The 19,168-nt window shown below is 40.7% G+C and overlaps 1 long non-coding RNA gene and 1 pseudogene across 2 annotated transcripts in view; both read left to right on the forward strand.

Moving 5' to 3' along the window:
• LOC308385841 overlaps positions 1–19,168 on the forward strand; it is a 122,908-nt gene extending 103,740 nt beyond the window's left edge. Inside the window, exon 3 of the long non-coding RNA XR_013969656.1 lies at positions 19,005–19,168. This is a non-coding gene — a long non-coding RNA (uncharacterized lncRNA). The remainder of the gene's footprint in view (positions 1–19,004) is intronic.
• On the forward strand, positions 1,192–18,460 carry LOC308385290 (myelin-associated glycoprotein-like; annotated as a pseudogene). Its single transcript has 5 exons — positions 1,192–1,219; positions 1,443–1,766; positions 16,074–16,124; positions 17,763–18,068; positions 18,176–18,460. The product of its transcript is annotated as a myelin-associated glycoprotein-like (transcript).

A 19,168-nucleotide genomic window follows, 5' to 3' on the forward strand; every position in this document is an offset into this window, starting at 1 on the left:
ACTTTGTCCACAGTAAAGTTACAGCGGGATACAAATAACATCAGGCTGATCCTGCCACGATTTGTTCCCCGGTTCAAATCACAGACAAACATTATCCCACAGCTGTTTATGTTTTTAAACCCATTTTCCACAGAGAGACATTTTTTGAAAAATGTATTGACAGCAATGTTGAATATTATTGCACAGGAAAAAAACAACTGAACGTAAAATAATTACACCTTGACGCCTCTGCCTTTCTAAATAGAGGGACAGTAACTGCGTGTGCATGTAAGCTTGTAAAACCTGAAGATAGAGACAAAATACTGTTAATCTGACTCTGCCATTCTGCAATTCCTCTCATGTAAGCAATAACGTGGCGCCCAGCTGACGTGAAAAAAGGCACATACCTTTAACTTTGCATGACGAACTCTGTATTCCTCGTCCACACGTAGACGCAACGTTTTAAAAAATCTCAGTTTTCGGTGATTCGAAACACCGTTTACGTGTGGACGAAACAGCTGCGTTTTCAAACATACCGGTGTAGCTGCGCGGAAGTAGCGTAAAAGAGTTAGTAGTTTATTTTATTACTACCTGCAGATTACTTGTATTTGCTTAATTGTTTACTAAATGTTTGAGGTGTGAAATAAACCACAATTGAGCAAAATATGGGTGTGTGTGGTTGGAGGATGTGTTAGTGCGTGCGTGTGTGTGCGCGCGCGCGCGGGGGGAATTTTTCTGTAAAACAAAGGGGGGCCCAGCGAAAAAAGTTCGGGAACCACTGTCCTACACCACACCTTCACGCGCACCGAGCTGCAGATGATGCCTTCAGGGCAAGCCCGGAAATTAAGCTATCAGCCAAGAACTACGATGCATTCAAAGAACCCTGTACTTCTGATTGCTGTAAATCTTACCAGGGTTACACTTTTATTTAATGAAACTAAAGCTTTTATTTTGTGATTCTTATTTTAGTGCACTGACAGTGACCCTGTTGTATTATTACTGTTTTTATATTTCATGCGGCAAATGCTGTTAACAATGGTTCCTTATGAAAAAACGACAGCTTCTACTGCACAGAGTCTGGATTATGAATATGTTTTAAAGAATAATGAAAAATCTCTTCAAAATCCATAATACAAATTATTAAATATGTGATGTGTGTTTGTAAATCAGGGTTTCAACAAGTTCCTGTGTGTGAAAATGGTGACAGTCGACATGTTGCTGATTGTCCCCTGTGTTCCAGGTGAGCTGTTTGTTCAGTCATTCACAGACATGGAGTCATTTTGTGTTCTGAACTTTAACAAAGAAAATCTTAAAGGTCAGTGAAGATAGAATCAACAGCTAATAATGACACTGTATTTAAGCTGCTTTGGTAGACTAAAAGAAGCATCACTCTCCATAACTGCACGATTTGTTTAAAAATGTGCAGTTGTGTGATTGGATTAATCATTATGTTGTATTTACAGGTGCGTTGGCTGGTTGTACTGTTAAAGCAACACTCTCCATAACTGCACCAAAGACTCTGGAAGCACTGAGTGGATCTTGTTTGCAAATCCCATGTAGCTTCAGACGCAAAGAAGGACAGAAATTTATCAGCATAAGAAAAACCTTTGGAGTGTGGATTAAAAATAGATTAGGCATTTATCCACACAATGTGATCTTCAACACTAGTGGAGCAGTTGGCATCTATCCAATGAGTATTACTGGGAACCTGAGTCAGAGAGACTGCACCACTCTGTTTTCTAATTTAACCACCACATACACAGACACATACTTCTTCAGAGTAGAGAGTGAACCTGTTCTGCCTTTTATAACTTAAATCGGATATTATAGTTGTAAGCTGCCCTAGAGCTCCCTCTAGTGGCTGCTTTGTAATATGGGTTCGGTTACTTTGGGAAAGGAAAAAATGAGAACGTGAAGAAGAAATAAAAGATGGCGGAAAGTGATACCGTAATGTTATCGTTCTAAGCTGATACGGACCTTAAAATGTTGTTGCCTTGGACAAGATATGTCTGTAAGTATGAATGTCGATAAAATAACTATTATCTTTTGTTTTGTGTAAAAATGGCACAATAATTTGTACATTTGAAAGTTTTATCTTGTTAGCTTGCAGTAAGAGTGTAACAAGCTAGTTTACATGTTAGTTAGCTAATACAGTATTTTGTACTTTCAGTTTTACGATGGTCAAAGAGAAGGCAATGGTCAGAGGCCATTCTTCAATAAATCAGCGCAAAAAGGAAAATAAGTCTGGTTATTGGAGCATCGTTATCTCGCTGTCTAGCTGGTGAAACTAAGAGACTCAGGGCGAGGACAGCATAGTAAAAAGACATTAGCGCAGCGGGCACAACCACGAGGAGCTATTTTCAGCACATCAGTTATGAGTCTACGGTCAGGAAAGCAATATCAACTGGATCTTCCAGAAGAGGAAGAAACACCAGACCAAAGAGAAACAAAACAAGTGCACAACGCAGAGGATATGGAGAACAAGGATAATGCAAGCAACGCAGACACACAGGCGGAGTCTAGACGCTCGCATACATCCAAGCGTTCATCCACAAGTTCTGCAGCACTTAAAGCACGAGCAAAAGCAGAGGCTGCACGTGCACAGCTGGCGTATTCAGAAAGAGAAGCAGCTATAATGAAACAAAAAACTGAACTTGAGGCTAATTTACATGTTTTGAGCTGTCAAAAGGCTGTTGCAGTTGCAGAAGCAGAGGTTGCAGTTTATGAAGAAGAGGAGGAGGGACTCTCAAAAAGTGAACTGCGCTATCCATTGGTGGGACCACCCGCCAGTCCAAAACAACGCACAGCAGAGTATGTACAAAAACACTCAGATATTTGCCTTGAAGGATTCAAATTAAAAGTAGATCCACTTGCCTGTCACAAAGCTGCACGTGAACAATGCGAAATGGCTATGAATGCAGATATAGACAATGACGGCTCACACAGTGCTCAAAAGGCTAATGTTAAAGTGGAACTCCAAACACAACAGAGAGAGAGACTGGATTCCCCCAAACCTTATCCGTACAACACTCTTCAAACATCAACAGAGACACAGGGTGTCCAGGATATTACAAGGTACCTGACACGGAGGGAAATGTTAAGTACTGGACTTTTGCAGTTTGATGACCACCCAGAAAACTACTGGGCGTGGAAGGCATCATTTCAAAGTGCTATTAAAGACTTGCACGTTACAGCTCAAGAGGAGCTAGATTTAATGGTCAAATGGCTTGGAGTTGAGTCTGGTCACCAGGCCAAAAGAATCCGATCAGTCCATGTCTTTAATCCAGCTGCAGCTCTCAACCTTGTGTGGCAAAGACTCGAGGAATGTTATGGATCTCCAGAAGTGGTAGAAAATGCACTGTTAAAAAAGATTGAATAGTTTCCCAAACTAAACAACAGAGACAACACAAAGTTAAGAGAGCTGGGTGACGTTCTGCAGGAAATAGAATGTGCAAAAGATGGAGGATATCTACCAGGCCTCTCATATTTGGACACAGCTCGCGGAGTCAACCCCATTGTGGAAAAGTTACCATATGGACTGCAGGAAAAATGGATTGCAACAGGAGCAAAGTACAAAGAAGAACATAAAGTTGTTTTCCCCCCTTTCAGTGTCTTTTCAAAGTTTGTAAGACAACAAGCCAAAATAAGAAACGACCCAAGCTTTGTCATCACACCTCCTGCCGACACGAGCTTCAAGAAGGAGAAAAGCTTCAGAGGCTTCACAGGCAAGTGATTAGTGTACACAAAACGGACATTCCTACAGACACTAGTTCACCTCAAAATAGTTACAGCAAGCCTATAGAAAGCCCTGACAAGGTATGCCCAATACATAAGAAGCCTCACCCTCTTAAAAGGTGCAAGAGTTTTAGAGCAAAGCCCATAGATGAGCGCAAGTCATTTTTAAAAGAGAACAGAATCTGTTTTAAATGCTGTGGCTCTACTCAACATTTAGCAAGGGACTGCAGGGCTCAAATAAAATGCATGGACTGTGGTAGCGACAGGCATTTAGCAGTGCTACATCCAGGTCCACCCCCTGCTCCAGCTGAGAGCTCTGGAGCTGATAAAGATGATGGCGGGGAGACACAGGATAGTGCAAATGCCTCAGTTGTTTCCAAATGCACAGAAGTCTGTGGTGATGAAGATAGCCCACATTCATGCTCAAAAATAAGTCCTGTGTTAGTCTATCCAGAAGGTGAAAAAGAACAGGCTAGAAAGATGTATGCAGTGCTTGATGAACAAAGTAACAAGTCACTAGCTAAGTCGCAGTTTTTTGAGCTCTTTAATATTAAGACACGCTCAGAGACTTACAAGCTCAGAACATGCTCAGGACTGTCAGATAATGTCGGCAGAACAGCAGTAAACTTCATGATTGAGTCAATGGATAGTAAAGTAAAGCTCCCACTCCCAAACCTGATTGAATGTGACATGATTCCAGACGACAGGAGAGAGATTCCCTCTCCACAAGTGGCCATGAAGTTCTCACACTTACAGAAGATAGCTGAAAAAGTACCTCCTGTAGAAGAACAAGTACCTATTCTGTTGCTTTTGGGAAGAGACATTATACAGGTACACAAAGTCAGAGAGAGAATCAATGGGCCACACAATACACCTTATGCACAGCGTTTGGATTTAGGCTGGGTTATAGTTGGAGAAGCCTGCATGGGGAAGACGCATAAGCCCCCTAGTGTGAGTGTTCTCAAAACACATATTCTTCAGAATGGCCGTGCTTCTTACCTCTGCCCATGTCCTAACACGTTTCAAATCAAACACCAGTTAAACACCACACCTAACCCCAAAAAGGACAGGGGAAACACAAACACCAATCAACTGGGAGAAACTGTTTTTGACAGGACAAAAGATGATGACAAACCAGCACTGTCAGTAGAGGACAAAGACTTCATTGACATCATGGAGAAGGAGGTGTATCAAAATGAATGTAACAGCTGGGTGGCGCCTTTGCCATTCCGCTCTCCAAGACCAGAGCTTCCGAGTAACAGAGAGCAAGCATTCAAGCGCCTCCAATCTCTCAGAAAGACACTGGACCGAAACCCTGAAATGAAAAGACAATATATCGAATTCATTCAAAACATGCTGGACAATGACCATGCAGAAGTCGCTCCACCTTTGGACTCAAACAAAGAACACTGGTACTTGCCATCCTTCGGTGTGTACCACCCACAAAAACCTAATCAGCTGAGAGTAGTCTTTGACTCAAGTGCAGAATTTGAAGGACAGTCCCTTAACAAAGTCTTATTAAGTGGACCCGACCTAAATAACACACTGCTGGGTGTCCTTATGCGTTTTAGGAAAGAGCCTGTAGCATTTTCAGCTGATGTGCAACAAATGTTTTATTGTTTTGAAGTGAGAGAGGATCATAGGGATTATCTGAGATTCCTTTGGTATAAAGATAATGATCCCGACCAAGGTATTTGTGACTATAGAATGAGGGTTCATGTTTTTGGGAATAGCCCTTCCCCAGCTGTGGCTATTTATTGTATGAGGCGTGCTGCAGTCGAGGGAGAAGAAGAGCACGGACATGATGCAAAGCAGTTTGTAATGAGACATTTTTACGTTGATGATGGTCTCGCATCCACAGCAACAGTGGAAGAAGCTGTTGAGACACTCACAAGCACTCAAAAGATGCTGGCACAGTCAAACTTAAGGCTACATAAAATAGCCTCTAATGACCACAAAGTAGTGGAAGCGTTTCCTGCTGCTGAGAGAGCCAAGGATCTAAAAGACTTGGATTTAGAGTTGGACGACATACCCCTGCAAAGGAGCTTGGGGGTACTGTGGAATCTTAAAAAGGACTGTTTTACCTTTCACGTCACCACTGAACAAAAGCCGTTCACCAGGAGAGGTGTCTTGGCCACTGTTAACAGTCTGTATGACCCGCTGGGTTTCGTGTCACCCATCACAATGCAGGGAAAAGCTCTTCTCCGTGAATTGACCTCAGAGCAAAAGGACTGGGATGAATCACTTCCTGCAGAAAGAGAAGATGAATGGAGCAGATGGAGAAGCTCATTGAAGGATCTTGAGCGGCTACAGATACCGAGGTGCTACTTCCCGTTCTCCCAGGCCATTGCTGTGAAAAAAGAACTGTGCATATTTTCAGATGCCTCCACCATGGCCATAGGAGCAGTGGCATATCTGAGAGCTATTGATGGTGAAGGTCAGTGGCACACAGGTTTCATCATGGGCAAGTCCAAAGTAGCCCCAAGACCCGCCCACACTGTTCCTAGAATGGAGTTATGTGCAGCAGTGTTAGCTGTAGAGATGTACGAACTCATTAGAGATGAGATTGACATTGAAGCAGACACTGTCAGATTTTTCACAGACAGTAAAATTGTTCTTGGTTACATACACAACAACACAAAGAGGTTCTACACTTACGTGGCTAACCGAGTGATTAGAATCAGAAAGACTACACATCCAGCACAGTGGTTTTACATAGCCACTAGTGACAATCCAGCAGACACAGCCACTAGACCAATTGCAGCTTCTGCATTGGCTTCTACAAACTGGTTTAGTGGTCCTTCCTTTTTGACACAACACGACATAGAGAAGTCTCACTGTGATGGTTTCACACTGATCGATCCTGACACAGATGCAGAGATCAGACCTGATATAACAAGTTTTGTTACCAAAGCCTCAGTAACACAGCTAGAGCCATGCCGTTTTGAAAGATTCTCTCATTGGATGAGATTGTGTCGCACTATTGCATCACTAAAGCGTGTGGCAGCATCATTCAAGAAAACAAACACAGAAGGTAAAGGCTGGAAGTGTTTCAGTGAAACTAACACCACAGATGAAGTGTCTAAAGCAGCAAAGTTCATCATTCACACAGTACAAAGTGAAACGTTCAAAGAAGAGTACAGATGCATAAAAGAAAATCTGCCACTTCCAAAACAAAGCTGTCTTCAAAGGTTAAATCCAGTTATTGATGAAGATGGGCTCCTCAGACTAGGAGGTCGATTGGCACCTGCTAACCTAACAAAAGATGAGAAACATCCACTCATTATCCCAAATTCTCATCATATAGCCATCCTTCTTATTAGATACTATCATGAGAAGGTAGCGCATCAGGGGCGTCACCTAACAGAAGGAACGCTCAGAGGTGCTGGATTTTGGATTATTGGCAGTAAACGGCTCGTCTCTTCTGTTATTTACAAGTGTGTTCTCTGTCGAAAGCTTCGAGGACGACTTCAGACCCAAAAGATGGCAGATTTACCTGTGGACAGGCTGACACCAATGCCACCGTTCACTAGTGTAGGACTGGATGTCTTTGGACCCTGGAAGGTCACCACACGTCGCACCAGAGGAGGGAGTGCAGACAGTAAACGCTGGGCTGTGCTTTTCACCTGCATGTCCACGAGAGCTGTGCACATTGAGCTCATTGAAACAATGTCAACATCCAGCTTCATCAATGCGCTAAGGAGATTTTTCTGCATCCGTGGACCTGCTCAAATACTCAGATCTGATAGAGGTACAAATTTTGTTGGAGCATGCAATGAGTTGCAAATTGATCACAAGGACACAGAACTAAACTCATACCTGCAAGAGAAAGGATGCACATGGCTGTTTAATCCCCCACACTCGTCACACATGGGTGGCTCGTGGGAGAGACTTATTGGAGTAGCAAGGCGCAGCCTAGATGGTATTCTGTTGAAAGCCGTACATGTCCAACTAACGCATGAAGTGTTAAGTACATTCATGGCAGAAGTAATGGCAATAATGAATGCAAGACCACTTGTACCAGTCTCAACAGATCCAGACAAACCAAACCTTCTCACTCCAGCAATGCTCCTTACACAAAAGGTCAATGCATTATCTGCACCAACAGGAAGCTTTGGACCGCCAGACCTCTACTCAAAGCAATGGAAGCAAGTACAGTGTTTGGCAGACTCTTTTTGGAAACAGTGGAAAAGTGAATATCTTTCAACACTACAGCAAAGGAGAAAATGGACTGATGATAAAACAAACATAAAAGTTGGTGATGTTGTGTTATTGAAAGATGCTCTCGCACACAGAAATGACTGGTCCATGGGAAAAGTTGTAAGAACATTTGAGAGCAAGGACAATAAGGTTCGAAAAGCAGAAGTAAAGACTGTGAAAGATGGAAATGAAAAAGTGTTTTTGAGACCCATCACTGATATGGTTTTGCTTTTATCAAGTGATAAATAAGTGTTTGAAATAGCCCTAAACTGTTCAAAATGTTTATTAGAAAAGTTTGTTCTAGTGGCACAATTATATTGTACCAGGCGGGGAGTGTTCTGCCTATAAATCGGATATTATAGTTGTAAGCTGCCCTAGAGCTCCCTCTAGTGGCTGCTTTGTAATATGGGTTCGGTTACTTTGGGAAAGGAAAAAATGAGAACGTGAAGAAGAAATAAAAGATGGCGGAAAGTGATACCGTAATGTTATCGTTCTAAGCTGATACGGACCTTAAAATGTTGTTGCCTTGGACAAGATATGTCTGTAAGTATGAATGTCGATAAAATAACTATTATCTTTTGTTTTGTGTATGACACTGTATTTAAGCTGCTTTGGTAGACTAAAAGAAGCATCACTCTCCATAACTGCACGATTTGTTTAAAAATGTGCAGTTGTGTGATTGGATTAATCATTATGTTGTATTTACAGGTGCGTTGGCTGGTTGTACTGTTAAAGCAACACTCTCCATAACTGCACCAAAGACTCTGGAAGCACTGAGTGGATCTTGTTTGCAAATCCCATGTAGCTTCAGACGCAAAGAAGGACAGAAATTTATCAGCATAAGAAAAATCTTTGGAGTGTGGATTAAAAATAGATTAGGCATTTATCCACACAATGTGATCTTCAACACTAGTGGAGCAGTTGGCATCTATCCAATGAGTATTACTGGGAACCTGAGTCAGAGAGACTGCACCACTCTGTTTTCTAATTTAACCACCACATACACAGACACATACTTCTTCAGAGTAGAGAGTGAACCTGGGCCCTATTTCAGGAAGCCGGTTTAGTGCAAACTCTGAGTAAGTATACCCTGAGTTAACGAAAACTCTGGGTTTTCGGTTTCACAAAGCGAGTTTAGATTAATTCTGAGTGAGTTACTATGACGACACACTCCGTGAAGCTAACCTGCCCCCTAGCAGGTTTACTTCAACTAACCCTGACCTTCTCCGCCTCTTTGTCGGAAACCTGACTGTAGGAAGTGTCAGACATGGCGTGCTCCTTCCTTGAAGAGCCAGTAGATGTTGAAGCCCAAATTCTCCGCAGAGCTCTCCGCCGGGAGAGAGGGATTAGCGCGCGTTTGGACATTTTATCATTTCCTGATGATTTCCTGTGTGAACGTTACCGTTTTTCAGCACAATCTATAATTTATTTGAATAACATCCTCAGGCCTAATATTGCTCATGTGACACATCGCGGACATCCTCTCAGTTCTGTACATATTATTTGTATTGCACTTCGGTTTTTTGCAAACGGGAGCTTTCTGTATAATATTGGTGACGCTGAGCACGTTTCCAAGGCTACCGTCTGTCGGGCAGTCAGGAATGTTACAGTTGCACTGAAACGTCTCCTGTACTCGTTTGTGGTGTTCCCCGGTCATAGACCCACAAGATTTATCAAAGAGGGATTCCACAAAATTGCAGGTATCGGGATGAACAAAACTTAATTCATGATGTGGTGATACTTGAACTACTACTTAAATCTTACATTTATATTCACGGTTCCCAGGCGTGATTGGCTGTATAGATGGCACTCACATTCCAATCATTGCTCCTTCAGTAAATGAAGGAGACTATGTGAACAGGAAGTCTTTCCACAGCATTAATGTACAGGTACATAGTTCCCTGTAGCATTTCAAACTAACAAATTATTTCATTATAGTAATGGATGCTAATTTGTGTTCTCTGCACTGTGAAGATCATATGTGATGCTGCCTACATTATCACAAATGTGGAAGCCAACTGCTCAGCCTCTGTGAGTGGTGGTGGTGGAGGACCCCCACCTGTTTTTCGGGCCTTTTTTTTCTGTTGGCTATAACGGGTCACATTTGAGCATACAGAGTAAGCAAATATGTACTTGTAATGTGCTCAGATAATTTCAATAAGTGCTTACAGAAAGAAAATTAATGTAGCCTCTAACTGCAATCGATTTACATCGGACAAACAGACCAAGCACTATGGCTCATGATACAATTACACCTTACCTGTTTGGACTATATTTTTATATTTCATTTTTACTTGCTGCCAGGAACGTTTGGGGCCTGTTGGGTTGCACCTGCGCTCACATCACATCACGAAATAAAATGTATGAAATACAAAATAAAATAAAATAAAATAACGCGTTAAATGGGTGGAAATCCCTAGATCAATGTTTGAATTAACACTCACACATTGACTCTGTCGGCTATGTTTTGCCATGCATGCTCCGGCTTCCTGAAATAGGGCCCAGGGCCCTGTTTCAGGAAGCCGGTTTAGAAAACTCAGAGTGAAAAACGATACGCAGGGTTGAGTAACCCCGAACTGTCCAACTCGGAATATTCGGTTTCAGAAAGGCTGATAACAAGTAGTTCAGTCAACGCGGAGTTGCTTTAACCCCAAGTGAAGCGCGCGGACGAGGATACATAAAGCCCTGATCAGTGGAGCACAGATTAAGCGAGTCACCATGGAGACGGAGGGAAAGAAGGCGCGGTCAATGTATTTTACAGCGCTTGAGGCCGAAATTCTGATGGCAGCATATGCCGATAACATGCAAATTCCGCGGAAAAAAGTAACACAGCGACAGCTGCAAAAGAAAGTGAGCATGCATGGCAAAACATAGCCGACAGAGTCAATGCGTGAGTGTTAATATAAACATTGATCTAGGGATTTCCACCCATTTAACACGTTATTTTATCACATGTTATTTTATTTGTTATTTTATACATTTTATTTTGTGACGTGATGTGAGCGCAGGTGCAACCCAACAGGCCCCAAACGTTCCTGGCAGCAAGTAAAAATGAAATATAAAAATATAGTCCAAACAGGTAAGGTGTAATTGTATTATGAGCCATAGTGCTTGGTCTGTTTGTCCTATGTAAATCAATTGCAGTTAGAGGCTACATTAATTTTCTTTCTGTAAGCACTTATTGAAATTATCTGAGCACATTACAAGTACATATTTGCTTACTCTGTATGCTCAAATGTGGCCCGTTATAGCCAACAGAAAAAAAGCGGAGGCCCGAAAAACAGGTGGGGGTCCTCCACCACCACCACCACTCACAGAGGCTGAGCAGTTGGCCCTCAGCCAAAACAGTGGGCGCCCTGTGGCCGAAGGCATCTCTGCGGGGACATCCTCTGAGTCAATAACCCCGCAAGACACAAGTGCCTACATAGGGGGTAAATTCAAAATAATACATGATGTGCATACATCCTTTCTTCACAGTCACCTTTGCAGTGCTACTCATTCATTTGATAAACTCTTTACCATAATGGATTATTTTGTAGTGAAGTTATTTTCCTACTGATTTTGCCTTCCCTCAGTCTTGGTTGTCTTTGAGAGCATAATGACAATGAAGTGTAAGGTGATTGGTATGTTTGTTAATTGCCATTTGGTCCCTTGTAAGTTATAAGTGACCTGTATAAACCTCATATTCTATCAGTTGATGGTGATGGTGTACTGCATCTGGTGCAGCCTCCTGTTGAGCCAGACCAACATGCAGTTGTGAGTAATACTCCACAGATTATATGAGTTTACAGTAGAACAGCAATGTTGTTTATTTCTTTACTACAGGAAAATAATGAAGAAACATTGACAGCTGTTACAGAGGAGGAAGCAACAGAGACACTTTATGAGGTTTACATCTTTTAATACTTTGTGTACAGGAAACACAGGCGACCAATAAAGCCAGTTGAACAAAAAATCTGTTTATTCTTCTTTCAACATGTTGAGGTGATGGGTCAAAAGAAATGATTGTGACATATGGTGTCTCTGACTGCGCTTCCATCTTGTATGTCCGTGGGAGGGTCAGGATGTTCATGGTTTGGATCACTGCTGTTTGGTTCAGAAGGACAGTGTTCTCCTCTAATTGTGGCAATTCTGTCAATATAGAAGGGACAAGAAGTATTAATAACATGGAGGAGATAGTAAATGGCTTTAATGAATTCTTCGTAAACATAGGGCCAAAACTGGCAGAAGAAATAAAGGTTGATGGAATAGAAAGGGACACTGGTGAAAATATTGAAAGGAATAGTAGCTCAATGTTTTTAAGAGCAGTGGAAGAGAAAGAGATTTAGGACATGGTTAGAGGACTTAAGAACAAAACCAGTACAGACTGGAATGATATTGATATGGTAACGGTAAAGACAGTTATTGATGGTATCGTAAAACCATTAAAATATATATTCAACTTGTCGTTTCAAAAAGGAGTTTTTCCACAAAAAATGAAAGTTGCTAAAGTTATTCCCATTTACAAAACCGGTGAAAGACATCATTTTACAAACTATAGACCAGTGTCAATACTCTCCCAGTTCTCTAAGATACTGGAAAAACTCTTCATAAAAAGATTTGACAGTTTTGTGGAAAAATATGAATTAATGACAGATAGTCAGTATGGGTTCAGAAACAACAGATCAACAGCTTTGGCACTGATAGATCTAATGGAAAAGATAACGGAATGTATGGATAATAAGAGGTATGCGCTCGGAGTTTTCTTAGATCTAAAGAAGGCGTTTGATACTGTTAATCATGAAATTCTATTAAAAAAACTGGAAAAGTACGGGTTTAGGGGAGTGGTTTTGGAATGGTTAAAAAGCTATGTAGGGAATAGGCAACAATATGTACAAATAAATGAATATAAATCTAATTTGATGGATATAGCTTGTGGAGTACCTCAAGGTTCAGTACTGGGTCCAAAAATGTTTATTATGTACTTAAATGATATCTGCAGAGTATCGGAGATTTTAAAGTTTGTAATATTTGCAGATGACACAAATATACTGTGTGCAGGTGGGGAATTGCCACAGGTTTTGGAAATGATCACACAGGAATTAACGATATTAAAGAAGTGGTTTGATATAAATAAATTATCATTGAATCTCGATAAAACCAAATTTATGTTGTTTGGAAACCAAAAGAAAAACATCGAAGTAGAAATATGTGTTGACAATGTATATTTAGAAAGAGTAAATGAAATAAAATTTCTTGGGGTGATCATTGACCACAAGCTCTGTTGGAAGCCACACATTACTTATGTTCGGGGGAAATTGGCACGGGGCATTGCCGTCCTGGGAAAAGCAAAGCATATGTTGGATCAGAAAGCACTGCACATTTTATACTGTGCTTTACTACTGCCATATATGAGCTACTGTGTAGAGGTCTGGGGAAACACATACAAAAGTAACACACAAACAATAACTATAATACAGAAAAGGGCCATTAGATTAATAAATAATGTAGGGTACAGGGACCATACAAATGCACTCTTTGTCAAAATGCAAGCTATTAAATTCCAAGACTTGGTGAAGCTTAAAACAGCGCAAATAATGTATAAAGTCAGAAATAAATTGCTTCCCAAAGAAATCTGTAAATTGTTCATAGAAAGAGAAGGTGGGTATAACTTAAGAGGGAAATGGAATTTAAAAATACAAAGTGCTAGAACAACTTTAAGAACTATGTCAATCTCAATTTCAGGAGTTAAATTATGGAACAGTCTAACAGAAGAAATAAAAGACAGTCAAAACATAAAACAGTTTAAAGTAAAATATAAAAACCTAATTTTAAATAAGTATAAGAATGAAGAAAACGGGGTTAACCCAGGATGGTAATGTTGCTGGTAATGGTGTTGCGGTTCTTTTTTGGTTCTTTTTTTGTTTTTTTGTTTTGTTTTGGTTTGTTGTTTTTCCATAACTTGTGTATCTGCAAATATACACATTCTGTATTTTTCATATGAAAGAAACTATACTGTGGTGGGGCTTGCTAATTTCTTGTTTTTGATTTATGTATGTTATGTTTTGTTTTACTTCATATGTTTATATGTTTCATATGTTGTTTGTTTAATTTAAGACAAAAAAAAAATTAAATGAATGAGAGGTAAAACTTGAGGGGGTAGGGACAAATAAGTAAATACTTCAGCCTACTCCTTTTCAAACAAATAATGGAATGATATTTTGTAATGATTGTGAAGGCACATGTTTGAAATGTTTGAAATAAAAATGAACTGAACTGAACTGAACAATGTTGTGAAGAATCACACATGCCACAATAATGTCACATGCCCTTTCTGGGGTGACCCTGAGTCTTTGCAGGCACTGGAACCGGGCCTTAAGCATTCCGATAGTCATTTCAACTCTGGCTCTTGTCCTGCAATTAGCCAGATTATATCGCTGCTGTGGGCCCGGTTCAGGGTCAGAGTAAGGGGTAAGCAAATAGGGTAAACATGGATACCCCCTATCACCAAGCAAGTAGCCAGTGAACTCTCCTAAGACAGAAGGATACACTTCAGTTCAAATGTCCCTGAAGCAATTGGTCTTTATATATTTTAAAGTATTTTCAACTCACCATGTCCAAATTTTGTGCTCAGTGTACATTCATGGAATATTTGTGAGTCATGGACAGAGCCTGGCCACTTGGCTTCCACATTTGTGATAATGTTGGCAGCATCACATATGATCTTCACAGTGCAGAGAACACAAATTAGCATCCATTACTATGATGAAATAATTTGTTAGTTTGAAATGCTACAGGGAACTATGTACCTGTACATTAATGCTGTGGAAAGACTTCCTGTTCACATAGTCTCCTTCATTTACTGAAGGAGCAATGATTGGAATGTGAGTGCCATCTATACAGCCAATCACGCCTGGGAACCCTGAAAATAAATGTAGAATTTAAGTAGTAATTCAAGTATCACCACATCATAAATTAAGTTTTGGTCATCCTGATACCTGCAATTTTGTGGCATCCCTCTTTGATGAATCTTGTGGGTCTATGACCGGGGAACACCACAAACGTGTACAGGAGACGTTTCAGTGCAACTGTAACATTCCTGACTGCTCGACAGACGGTAGCCTTGGAAACGTGCTCAGCGTCACCAATATTATACAGAAAGCTCCCGTTTGCAAAAAACCGAAGTGCAATACAAATAATATGTACAGAACTGAGAGCATGTCTGCAATGTGTCACATGCGTAATATATGGCCTGAGGATGTTATCCAAATAAATTATAGATTGTGCTGAGAAACGGTAACGTTCGCACAGAAAATCATCAGGAAATGATAAAATGTCCAAACGCGCTCTGATCACTCTCTCCCGGCGGAGAGCTCTGCGGAGAATTTGGGCTTCACGATCTACTGGCTCTTCAAGGAAGGGACACGCCATGTCTGACACTTCCTACTGTCAGGTTTCCGACAAAGGGGCGGAGACAGTCAGGGTTAGTTGTAGTAAACCTGCTAGGGGGCAGGTTAGCTTCACGGCGTGTGTCGTCATAGTGACTCACTCAGGCTTCAGCTGAACTCGCTTTGTGAAACCGAAAACCCAGAGTTTTCGTTAACTCAGGGTATACTTACTCAGTTTTTCCACTAAACCGGCTTCCTGAAACAGGGCCCTGTTCTGCCTTTTATAACTTAAATCGGATATTATAGTTGTAAGCTGCCCTAGAGCTCCCTCTAGTGGCTGCTTTGTAATATGGGTTCGGTTACTTTGGGAAAGGAAAAAATGAGAACGTGAAGAAGAAATAAAAGATGGCGGAAAGTGATACCGTAATGTTATCGTTCTAAGCTGATACGGACCTTAAAATGTTGTTGCCTTGGACAAGATATGTCTGTAAGTATGAATGTCGATAAAATAACTATTATCTTTTGTTTTGTGTAAAAATGGCACAATAATTTGTACATTTGAAAGTTTTATCTTGTTAGCTTGCAGTAAGAGTGTAACAAGCTAGTTTACATGTTAGTTAGCTAATACAGTATTTTGTACTTTCAGTTTTACGATGGTCAAAGAGAAGGCAATGGTCAGAGGCCATTCTTCAATAAATCAGCGCAAAAAGGAAAATAAGTCTGGTTATTGGAGCATCGTTATCTCGCTGTCTAGCTGGTGAAACTAAGAGACTCAGGGCGAGGACAGCATAGAACCATTCAAGGCAACAGCAGAATGTGATCCTCTTCAAATAACAGTCAGAGGTGAATGATTAAGTTTTAATGTTTAATAACAAAATGACAATAACCCACATTCAAATAGTTGCTCTCTGTTCTTTGCATACAATATCTCTTAGAGCTAAAAATAGCGATGTAGGATCAGTGATTGTCCTTACAGATTATTCATGTGCTACATAAAAGTCTTTCCAAAAAAGTCAGGCTGTAAAATGTAAGTGTCACGGTTCTGGGTCCGTTGGACCCAGTATTTTGAGTTTATTGTGTTTTGATTTAAGTTTGCATCAGGGATTGTGTTCTTGTTCTCTTGTCGTGTTATGGTGATGATTATGATGTCTATTATTAGAGTTCCATGTTTCTGTTTATCTGGGTTTAAGATGTGGGTTTAGTTTCATATGTCATTTCCTGTCTGTCTCTCGATGTCGAGCCTGTGTGTGATGTTTTATTGTGAAGGTCTGCGTCTCATGTGAGTGTGTTCAGTTTTACCTCTGTCTCATCTTACTGATTGTTCCCAGCTGTGTCCACCACCTGTGTGTAATTCCCGTGTTTCTCTGTGTGTATTTAAGTCGTGTCCTCCGTCATTGTAGTTGCTGGTCTGTCTGTGTATCAACCATGTCTCACCCGTGTGTTCTCCCTGCTGTCCATCTCCTCTGCTCGTTCTCATTCTTGTCCAGGTTTGTGCTCTGTAGTTTAGTTGTTTCCAGTCTAGTTTAGTTCGTGCTCCATTTGCTGTTTGTCCATATTTATTTCGTGTTCAATAAACCACCTTCACTTCTCCACTACTGCCTGCGTTTGGATCCTCCTTCATTTCCTCCACACGGCTCCTCTCACTCGCCGTGACAGTAAGTAAATGAATGGATGCAGTTTTCACTATTTTCAAAAACAGGTTTGGTCAGTTAAAGTCTGTTTTAATCTCTGTCTCACTTCATGTTAAATAAGTTCGCAGAAATGGGCTTTTCTGTTTCCAGCTCTACTGAGGTTTGATAGAACTGTCTATGTTCACTGCGGTTTGACCTGAAGGCATGAAGATCATTTTACAGATTTTTTTAAAGTGTGCTTAGATATTCCCCAACTTCTCCCATTCCCTTCTCCATTCCATTCACACGTTTACTGCTGACAGGCCTCACTCTTTTTAGGTCCATAAATATTTATTATTAAACTTGTTATTTGTTATATATGAAAAGATAACAAAACAAATTGTGGCGGTTGGGTCCTGAGAGTGGATTTTGGTGATGTGTGTGGCTGGCAGCTGTAGAGCTGCAGCCAACTGTGTACAGCACCCATGTGTGCAAATAAAGTAAATGCTAAAAAGCATAAACATGTGGACGAGTCTACTGTGTGATTGTTAGACAAATATCTTAATGAGGTAATCTGAAATCAAAATAAAGTAAAAAAAAAAAAAAATCTTAATGAAATTCATTCCAAGTAAATTACAAATGATTATATAAAATATTTCAAAATTAATACCGAAGCGCTGCAACAGCAAACATGTGACAACAGAGTGGTTCGTAATAACAAGTGTAGTGTGCAGTACATTGCCGTATACTGGATTAGTGTGTGTTAAGTGCAGAGTTTAAATAAAAGACTAAATGATTCTACATTTGACAGATATAGTGCATTATATACTGTATTTATTTGTATGTATTTGCAACATCTTCGAAACCACAGATTCTCCTTGGAGGCCCAATATTACAATCCCAGGTGATCTGAAGGAGAAGGAGTCTGTCACTATAACCTGCTCAGCTCTCACTCCCTGTCCACACTCCCCTCCTCAACTCACCTGGAATCTCCAACAAGACTCTCACAACAAAATAGAGCAAAACACAGATGGAAGCTTTACAACTAAAATCCAGCAGACCATCACTCTGTCAGACACGCATGATGGAACGAAGATCAGCTGCTCTGCCAGATATCCTGTGAACCAAGGAAAAGACACCAAGACAGCAGAGACAGAAGAGACTCTCAGTGTTTCATGTAAGACAATCAGAGTTTGTTGTTGTATCCTGTCAACATATCATCATTTATAGGAAGTCAGCTATTTATAATGAATAATGGGGATATGTGTTAATCTTTTTCTCCAGATGCTCCTAAAGACACCTCAGCGTCCATCAGGTTTGGTGTCAGCAGGCAGCTGGGTGAACCTGACCTGCTCCAGCAGAGCCAAACCTCCAGTCAGCAGCTTCACCTGGTTCAATAAGAGCAGAGATGGAGCTGTGAAAGTATTTGAAGGAGAGATTTACAGCTTCAATGTAACAGATGGAGGAGTTTATTACTGTGTGGCCACTAATGATCTGGGTAATCAGACATCAGCAGAGATTCATCTAACAGGTAAACACAGACAGCAGCACAAGAATCAACTATGTTAATAAAATGTATGCAGAATTATGATTAACAGGTTTGGATTTAACAAAGAAAGTTTGGTGAGAATAAACATATTCACAGAAATAAGAGCATTGCAAACAGGTTGTAAGAGCTTAATGGTGTCCTTCTAAAATTCCAGTGCAAACAGAGAAAGTAGAAATAAAGTGCTAATAATACATTATTGCACATGATCTTCTGCATATTTATTTTTTTGAAATCAGGAAACATGGCGGCTCAAACGCTAAAAAAGTTTGGTCATACGTTACGAGAACGGATGACAACAGGGCAACTTGCAATACTTGCTAAGTAGATATTTCATTTAAGGGAGGAAACACTACGAATATGCAAAAGCATTTGCTCACAAAACACGCGATAACCTTAAATGAATGTCATGTTTTTAATTCCACTCCGGACTCGTGAATCTCAACCCAGCAGCAGCGGTAACGTTTGCACGTCCTCTCCCGTTAATGCGGCAGGTAAATAATCAACTAACAGTGCATATTAGCGCGATCTGCCTTATTACAAAACCTGCCATTACTGTGCATTTAGGTGACCATGATGAGAGAGACAGACAGAGTCTGGCTGGCTCAGATGCTGGCAGTTCTCGCTGCAGTCTACCGGTAGCGTCTCCTTTCAGGCCAGGATAGACGAATGTCACCGAGCAGTGACTAAGTTTTTGGTCAAAGGCTTGCACCCATTTGCCACAGCAGATG

The sequence above is a fragment of the Rhamphochromis sp. 'chilingali' genome (genome assembly GCF_963969265.1).
Source record: "Rhamphochromis sp. 'chilingali' genome assembly, chromosome: 18".
NCBI classification, from domain to species: Eukaryota; Metazoa; Chordata; class Actinopteri; order Cichliformes; family Cichlidae; genus Rhamphochromis; species Rhamphochromis sp. 'chilingali'.